This window comes from Entelurus aequoreus, linkage group LG14 (genome assembly GCF_033978785.1).
Source record: "Entelurus aequoreus isolate RoL-2023_Sb linkage group LG14, RoL_Eaeq_v1.1, whole genome shotgun sequence".
NCBI lineage: Eukaryota > Metazoa > Chordata > Actinopteri > Syngnathiformes > Syngnathidae > Entelurus > Entelurus aequoreus.
The window spans coordinates 48912502-48921381 of NC_084744.1; the positions used below are offsets into that span (position 1 = coordinate 48912502).

At 38.4% G+C, this 8880-nt stretch overlaps 1 protein-coding gene across 1 annotated transcript in view; it reads right to left on the bottom strand.

Moving 5' to 3' along the window:
* LOC133665421 (angiopoietin-related protein 1-like) overlaps positions 1 to 1659 on the bottom strand; it is a 49001-nt gene extending 47342 nt beyond the window's left edge. Inside the window, exon 1 of the mRNA XM_062070708.1 lies at positions 1195 to 1659. The gene's annotated coding sequence lies outside the window, so the exon portion shown is untranslated. The remainder of the gene's footprint in view (positions 1 to 1194) is intronic.
* Positions 1660 to 8880: the final 7221 nt, after the last annotated feature.

The following is an 8880-nucleotide window of genomic DNA, read 5'->3' on the forward strand; positions in this document are numbered from 1 at the left end:
TGCTATGCGCATGCGCAGAGGCAATTTTTATTTTTATTTTTTATTTTCATTTTTTAAAAATAAACCTTTATTATAAACTGCAACATGTACAAACAGCTGGAAAACAATAATCAAAATAAGTATGGTGCCAGTCTGCTGTTTTTTTTCAATAAAATACTGGAAAGGATAGAGATGTAGTTTGTCTCTTTTATCCGATTATTAATCGAAGTAATAATCGACAGATTAATCGATTATCAAATTAATCGTTAGTTGCAGCCCTAATATATATAATGGATACTAGATATTAGTAATAAACATAATTGGGTACTAAGAGTATGTGAAAGTTCGACTCCTCCCTTGTTTACTTCTGTGATGACCTCCTCAAAGTTTTGTAATAAATCAGAAAGCAGCTAAAATGTACATGGAAAACTGCGCAGAGAGTGTTTTGCATTTTCCCCATCATGCATTGCAATGGATTTAAATTGGTGTAATTTAGAATTTTTTAAATAATATCCACAAAGTTCAATTAGTAGGTTGTGTTATGTGTGACCATGTGTGTCGACTTTCTGTGTCGATTGCATTTTTTTGTGTGCCATGACTAGGGAAGGTTGTTTGGATTGGGTCAAAAAAGTGGATGCTGTGCTATCTTCACTAACAAAGCGCACATCAGGCTCATAGACCTGATTTACTCATGGTGTCTACAAGATGGTGGCAAATTTTCAACAATCAGATTGTTAAATGTGTAAAATTAATTTGAAAATGTCCCGCGGGCCAGATTCGTTATTAAACTCATGACGTCTAGCGGGCCAAACTAAAGACGCCGGCCCGTTTGTCGTAGTTTGGACACCACTATTCTGGACATTTCTAACTGACTGACTCCCTTCATTATGCATGAATGTTATTTACCTGACATTAATTATGTGATTACTTTTCAGAAAAATCCTATTTTGAGTTTGCATGACCGTGCCAATCAGCCATCTTTTTTAGCCTGTGGAGCAGACGGATCTAATCAGACAGTCTGTTTGGTTCCTAAGGGATGACATATGAGCTCTGTGTATACTATTTATGGTCAGGAGGTCCACGAGCAGACATGACGAAAGCAAAAACAATAATAAGATGGTGCTGTGCAACATTGTAAAAACCTGGCAATGACATGAATTACAGATATGATCAAAGTTGTTTAGTCTATGGGTTAATTCAACAACAAAATCTAACCTTTCTCAGTCGGTTCTGTCCAGGATGTGAAGCTTGACAGGTCCAGGTCAATGTTTCAGCTGTGTCGAGGTTTCATACTGTCCATGCTGAGTCTTTGCTCTCATTGAGAATAAAGGGCCTGCACGGAGCTGCAGTGCAAGCCAACGCGGCCTGGTAGGAGAACACCAACAGAGGGTGGTCCATGTGCAAAAAGAGGGAGGCTGATGGTTAGATTTTTCTCAGCAGTTGCAGGAAAAAGGCAGGCTTGGCCCTGCCTTCTTGCACTGATGTCATGCAAAGTTTTTGCAAAGAAAGAAACACCCCTTCTCACATGACCACAACCGGTCAAAGGTTCCTGTTAAACGCTCCACTGGTGATGTCATCTTTTGACTCTTTTCTCATGCATGCAGTTTCTTTATTGTCCCAGTACAGCATTATTTCTAACAGTCCAGCAGTTTAGGATGATCATCAGTGGTCTGTTTTGGATTTGTCCTCTCCATAGATGGTGTGTGTGTGTGTGTGTGTGTGAGCGAGCGCCCCAGGCGCAATTGGCAGCTGTGTTTATTTGCTCATGAGGACAACGTGTGGCGGGTTGCAGGCAATATTTTGAAATAAGATGGGGGCTCAGGCTTTGATGCATGGGGAGACATACTTAAACCACGTGGGAGGACAGCTTTGTTATGAAGTTTGAGAAGGGATGTTTTTTTATTTTTGCAGAGTGTGAGCGCATAGAACTGTGCGGGAATGTGTGTGTGACTGCATGTGATCATGGCGATTCGTTCACATAACACCCATGATCTATTCCAAGCAGGGGAGCCGGATGCTGGAGCCTATCCCAGCTGACTACACTTAGGACTGGTATCCAGTCGGTCACAAGTCAGCATGTTTATATACGACCCAATCCAAACAACCTTTTCCACTCATGGAGCAAACAACCTGACAAACAGAGTCAACACACATGGTCACACATAACACAAGCTGCTCAATGAACTTTGTGGATATTATGAAAAAATGTCCAAACACAACACATAATTCAAAATCACGCCCGTTTAAATCTCCTGCCATGCAGGCTGGAAAAAAATGCAAAACATTCTCTGCACACTTATTTGTACGCACGTACAACACTTAAGACCTTCAGTATATCAGTATGTGGGATTAAATTATGGAATGGATTAAGCAAAGAAATCAAACAATGTACTAACTGATCCACTTCAAGAAACTCTTCAAACTTAAAGTGTTTACAAAGTACAAAGAAGAAGAATCATGATAAACATTCTCAATTTATCTCATCCATCCATTCATTTTCAAGATAATCTTACTCATCTCACCATATGAATCAACTTACTTCACCAACTATTATTAATTAATTAATTTATTTGTACTGTTATTACTTATGGAGTATATTGTAAATGAATTGAGAACAGGAAGTGAACAAAAGTTTTAGCAACTGCTATGAAAAGGAAAAGGGGTAGGATTAAATAAGCTCTGCTTCTTCTTTTTCGAACATGTTGAATAGAGAAACTGGAAATTGTGAAGTACCATGTTGTATGCACGCATGTTCGAAATAAACTCAAACTCAAACTCAACTCAACTTATCCATGTTTGGCGCATTTAAGTTGCTTGGTATTTCTGATTGATTACGAAACTTTAAGGAGAACGTCACGGAAGTAAAGAATGTATTAGTCAAACTTTCAATTACTCCTAATATCCAATTATAATAACTATATATCCATTATGTTAATATAATATATATGTATATATGTACAAACCCCACAACCAGTGAAGTTGTCACATTGTGTAAATCGTAAATAAAAACAGAATACAATGAAACGGCGGTACTGCATCAAAGAACGACATCAGCGTGTAAAGGATATCACCACTTGGGCTCAGGAACACTTCAGAAAACCACTGTCGGTAACTAAAGTTGGTCGCTAGATCTGTAAGAGCAAGTTAAAACTCTACTATGCAAAGCCAAAGCCATTTATCAACAACACCCAGAAACGCCGCCGGCTTCGCTGGGCTCGAGCTCATCTAAGATGGACTGATGCAAAGTGGAAAAGTGTTCTGTGGTCTGACGAGTCCACATTTCAAATTGTTTTTGGAAACTGTGGACGTCGTGTCCTCCGGAACAAAGAGGAAAATAACCATCCGTACTGTTATAGGCGCAAAGTTCAAAAGCCAGCATCTGTGATATGGTGTATGGGGGTGTATTAGTGCCCAAGGCCTGGGTAACTTACACATCTGTGAAGGTGCCATTAATGCTGAAAGGTACATACAGGTTTTGGAGCAACATATGTTGCCATCCAAGCAATGTTATCATGGACGCCCCTGCTTATTTCAGCAAGACAATGCCAAGCCATGTGTTACAACAGCGTGGCTTCATAGTAAAGGAGTGCGGGTACTAGACTGGCCTGCCTGTAGTCCAGACCTGTCTCCCATTGAAAATGTGTGGTGCATTATGAAGCCTAAAATACCACAACGGAGACCCCTGGACTGTTGAACAACTTTCCCAAGAATGGGAAAGAATTCCACCTGAAAAGCTTAAAAAATTGGTCTTCTCAGTTCCCAAATGTTAACTGAGTGTTGTTAAAAGGAAAGGCCATGTAACACAGTGGTAAAAAGGCCCCTGCGCCAACTTTTAAGGTCTTTAAAGTTAATAATTATTTGCAAAAAAAAATACTTTTCTCAATTCGAACATTAAATATCTTGTCTTTGCAGAGCAGCATGTTTGGCGGCACACAATCACGGAGTACTTACAAACAGACACAGTGTGTAGACAGAAAAGGGAGAACGGACGCATTTTGGCTTAAAAACTAAAGATAAAGGTGAAGATATAACACTGAAACGCCCTCAGGAAGAGATGCTTTAAGACATGGCTAGCTAGCTAGCGGCTAACGTCCATGCGCCGTTGGCAGTGTTTTAGCTACTTCTAAATCACTAATCCTGGTCTCCATGGTGACAAATAAAGTAAGTTTCTTACAAGTATCATCCCTGCAGGACGAGGAATAGCTAGACATGCTTCACTACACACCGTAGCTCACCTGCGTCACAATGTAAACAAACGCCATTGGTGGATCTACACCTGACATCCACTGTAATGATATCAAGTACAGGCACGATACTACTTTGATTACGTCAATATTTTTTGGCATCACAACATCTTTCGTTTAAAAAAAAATTATATTATGTTTATAAACTCAGGAATTATTTCCCTGGACACATGAGGACTTTGAATACGACCAATGTCTGATCCTGTAACTACTTGGTATCGAATTGATACCCAAATTTGTGGTATAATCCAAAACTAATGTAAAGTATCAAACAATAGAAGAATAAGTGATTATTACATTTTAACAGAAGTGTAGACAGAACATGTTAAAGAGAAAGTAAGCAGATATTAACAGTAAATGAACAAGTAGATTAATAATTCATTTTCTACCACTTGTCCTTAATTATTTTGACAAAATAATAGAATGATAAATGACACAATATGTTACTGCATACGTCAGCAGACTATATTAGGGAACCTCAGTTTGTTTACTTACTAATAAAAGACAAGTTGTCTTGCATGTTCACTATTTTATTTAAGGACAAACTTGCAATAAGATACATATGTTTAATGTACCCTAAGATTTTTTGGTAAAATAAAGCCAATAATGCAATTTTTTGTGTTGCCCTTTATTTAGAAAAGTACTGAAAAGTATCAAAATAATGTTGGTACCGGTACCAAAATATTGGTATCGGGACAAAACTAATATATATATATATATATATATATATATATATATATATATATATATATATATATATATATATATATATATATATATATATACTACCGTTCAAAAGTTTGGGGTCACCCAAACAATTTTGTGGAATAGCCTTCATTTCTAAGAACAAGAATAGACTGTCGGGTTTCAGATGAAAGTTCTCTTTTTCTGGCCATTTTGAGCGTTTAATTGACCCCACAAATGTGATGTTCCAGAAACTCAATCTGCTCAAAGGAAGGTCAGTTTTGTAGCTTCTGTAACGAGCCTAAACTGTTTTCAGATGTGTGAACATGATTGCACAAGGGTTTTCTAATCGTCAATTAGCCTTCTGAGCCAATGAGCAAACACATTGTACCATTAGAACACTGGAGTGATAGTTGCTGGAAATGGGCCTCTATAAACCTATGTAGATATTGCACCAAAAACCAGACATTTGAATAGTCATTTACCACATTAGCAATGTATAGAGTGTATTTCTTTAAAGTTAAGACTAGTTTAAAGTTATCTTCATTGAAAAGTACAGTGCTTTTCCTTCAAAAATAAGGACATTTCAATGTGACCCCAAAATTTTGAACGGTAGTGTATATATATATATATATATATAATTGAAGATGAGGTCCCAGAACAAGCCATGCAAGCCCAAGCCATGACATGATGTTTCACAGGTGAGCTTGTATGTTTGGGATCATGAGCAGATCCTTTCTTTCTTCAATCGTTTGCCTTTCCATCACTTTGAAAGAAGTTAATCTTTGTCTCATCAGTCCCATACAACTTTTTTCCAGAATTTTTGAGGCTCATCTCTGTACCTTTTGGCAAATTCCAGCCTGGCCTTCCTATTCTTCTTGCTAATGAGTGGTTTGCATCTTCTACACCTGGTGTAGCCTCTGTACTTCTGTTCATGAAGTCTTCTGCCAACAGTAGATTGTGATACCTTCACTCCTGCCCTATGGAGGTCGTTGCTGATGTCACTAACAGTTGTTCTTTATAGCTCTCACAATGTTTCTGTCATCAACTCCTGATGTTTTCCTTGGTCTACCTGTTCCACGTCTGTTGCTTAGTACACCCGTGGTTTATTTCTTCTTCAGGACATTCCAAACGGTTGTACTGGCCATGGCCAATGTTTGTGCAATGGCTCTGATTGATTGTCCATCTTCTCTCAGATTCACAATTGCTTCTTTTTTACCCATAGACAGCTCTCTGGTTTTCATGTTGGTTCCACCTCTAAATGCAGTCTGCACAGGCAAAACCTATCCTACCCAATCTGAAACTGAGCTCAGACATTCAGTGCTATTTATTGTTTGAACAATCAATGGGAGACACCTGGGCAACAAAACACACCTGTCAGTCACATGTTCCAATACTTTTGCTCTCATGAAAAATGGGTAGGTTGAAACAAAAGGTGCTATCTTTTAAGTTGTGTATCAGATCCAGATGTAAATACCTGGAAATAAAAGCTGAAATGTTGATCTCTTGTCCCGTATTCATCTTTTGATGTCAAACCCAAATGTTTTCAGTCTACAATAAACAAATTGGACTCACTGTTCCAATACTTTTGGAGGGCACTGTACATATACATACAAACCCCGTTTCCATATGAGTTGGGAAATTGTGTTAGATGTAAATATAAACGGAATACAATGATTTGCAAATCATTTTCAACCCATATTCAATTGAATATACTACAAAGACAACATATTTGATGTTCAAACTGATAAACATTTTTTTTTTGCAAATAATCTTTAACTTTAGAATTTGAGGCCAGCAACACGTGACAAAGAAGTTGGGAAAGGTGGCAATACATACTGATAAAGTTGAGGAATGCTCATCAAACACTTATTTGGAACATCCCGCAGGTGAATAGGCAAATTGGGAACAGGTGGGTGCCATGATTGGGTATAAAAGTAGATTCCATGAAATGCTCAGTCATTCACAAACAAGGATGGGACGAGGGTCACCACTTTGTCAACAAATGTGTGAGCAAATTGTTGAACAGTTTAAGAAAAACCTTTCTCAACCAGCTATTGCAAGGAATTTAGGGATTTCACCATCTACGGTCCGTAATATCATCAAAGGGTTCAGAGAATCTGGAGAAATCACTGCACGTAAGCAGCTAAGCCCGTGACCTTCGATCCCTCAGGCTGTACTGCATCAACAAGCGACATCAGTGTGTAAAGGATATCACCACATGTGCTCAGGAACACTTCAGAAACCCACTGTCAGTAACTACAGTTGGTCGCTACATCTGTAAGTGCAAGTTAAAACTGTCCTATGCAAGGCGAAAACCGTTTATCAACAACACCCAGAAACGCATCGGCTTCGCTGGGCCTGAGCTCATCTAAGATGGACTGATACAATGTGGAAAAGTGTTCTGTGATCTGACGAGTCCACATTTCAAATTGTTTTTGGAAACTGTGAACGTTGTGTCCTCCGAACCAAAGAGGAAAAGAACCATCCGGATTGTCATAGGCGCAAAGTTGAAAAGCCAGCATCTGTGATGGTATGGGGGTGTATTAGTGCCCAAGACATGGGTAACTTACACATCTGTGAAGGCACCATTAATGCTGAAAGGTACATACAGGTTTTGGAGCAACATATGTTGCCATCCAAGCAACGTTACCATGGACGCCCCTGCTTATTTCAGCAAGACAATGCCAAGCCACGTGTTACATCAACGTGGCTTCATAGTAAAAGAGTGCGGGTACTAGACTGGCCTGCCTGTAGTCCAGACCTGTCTCCCATTGAAAATGTGTGGCGCATTACGAAGCCTAAAATACCACAACTTTGTAGTGTATTCATTGAATATGGGTTGAAAAGGATTTGCAAATCATTGTATTCCGTTTATATTTACATCTAACACAGTTTCCCAACTCATATGGAAACGGGGTTTGTATATATATATATATATATATATATATATATATATATATATATATATATATATATATATATATATATATATATATATATGGTCAAAACATAATGGGAACACTTAGTGTCCCCTTTACACACACACACACGCACACACACACACACACACACACACAAACACACACACACACACACACACACACACACACACACACACACACACACACACACACACACACACACACACACACACACACACACACACACACACACACACACACACACACACACACACACGTATTGTTAGTGTCAACTGTCAATATTGCAATATTTTCTCGTTACATTAAACCTGTTTGCTAATTTATTCCACTTTTTATGTGTTTTTGTAATATTATTTTTAAAATGTACTGCGGCCTGTAAAAAAAAAAGAAATTAGCTGCTGGCCGCAAATCCCGCTTCCTCTATCCCTATCATTGTTGTTTTGTCCTTGGGCAAGACACTTTCACCTACTTTGTCCCACTCAACCACACAATTCACTGACCAAGATGCTGACCTGCTCTCCACGATGGCTGCCCATACTCCTGAAGAGGATGAATTACATGCACAGACAACTTTTGCTGTATCCAATGTTCATGTGATAGAATAACAATTTCTAGTCATTTCTTCTTTTCTTTTTGTAGTGGTGTTTTGCACAGGAAAATGTAGGATTTAGTCACCTAATTTACATAATTCCATCTAGGCTAAACAAGTTACACTGAAAATTAAAGACAACATTCGTTTTTATTGATCTAATTGTTTATTTATGTTGTGTCACTGTCCCCTTTTATAGGACTATTTTAAACTACTATAAATTACAATTATTATATTTTTTTAAGGACTTCCAGTAAGTCAGGGGAGCCCATTACGTTGATCGCGGAGGGTGTGTCAAAAATTAAAGATCATCAATCTTCACTAAGACGTCACTTTCGTCACTGTCAAAACTCTAAAGACCGACTGCCCAGTTCCTGTCTTCACAATAAAAGCGCTGCTTCATCCTGCCTGCGCTAACAAAATAAGAGTCTCAGAAAGC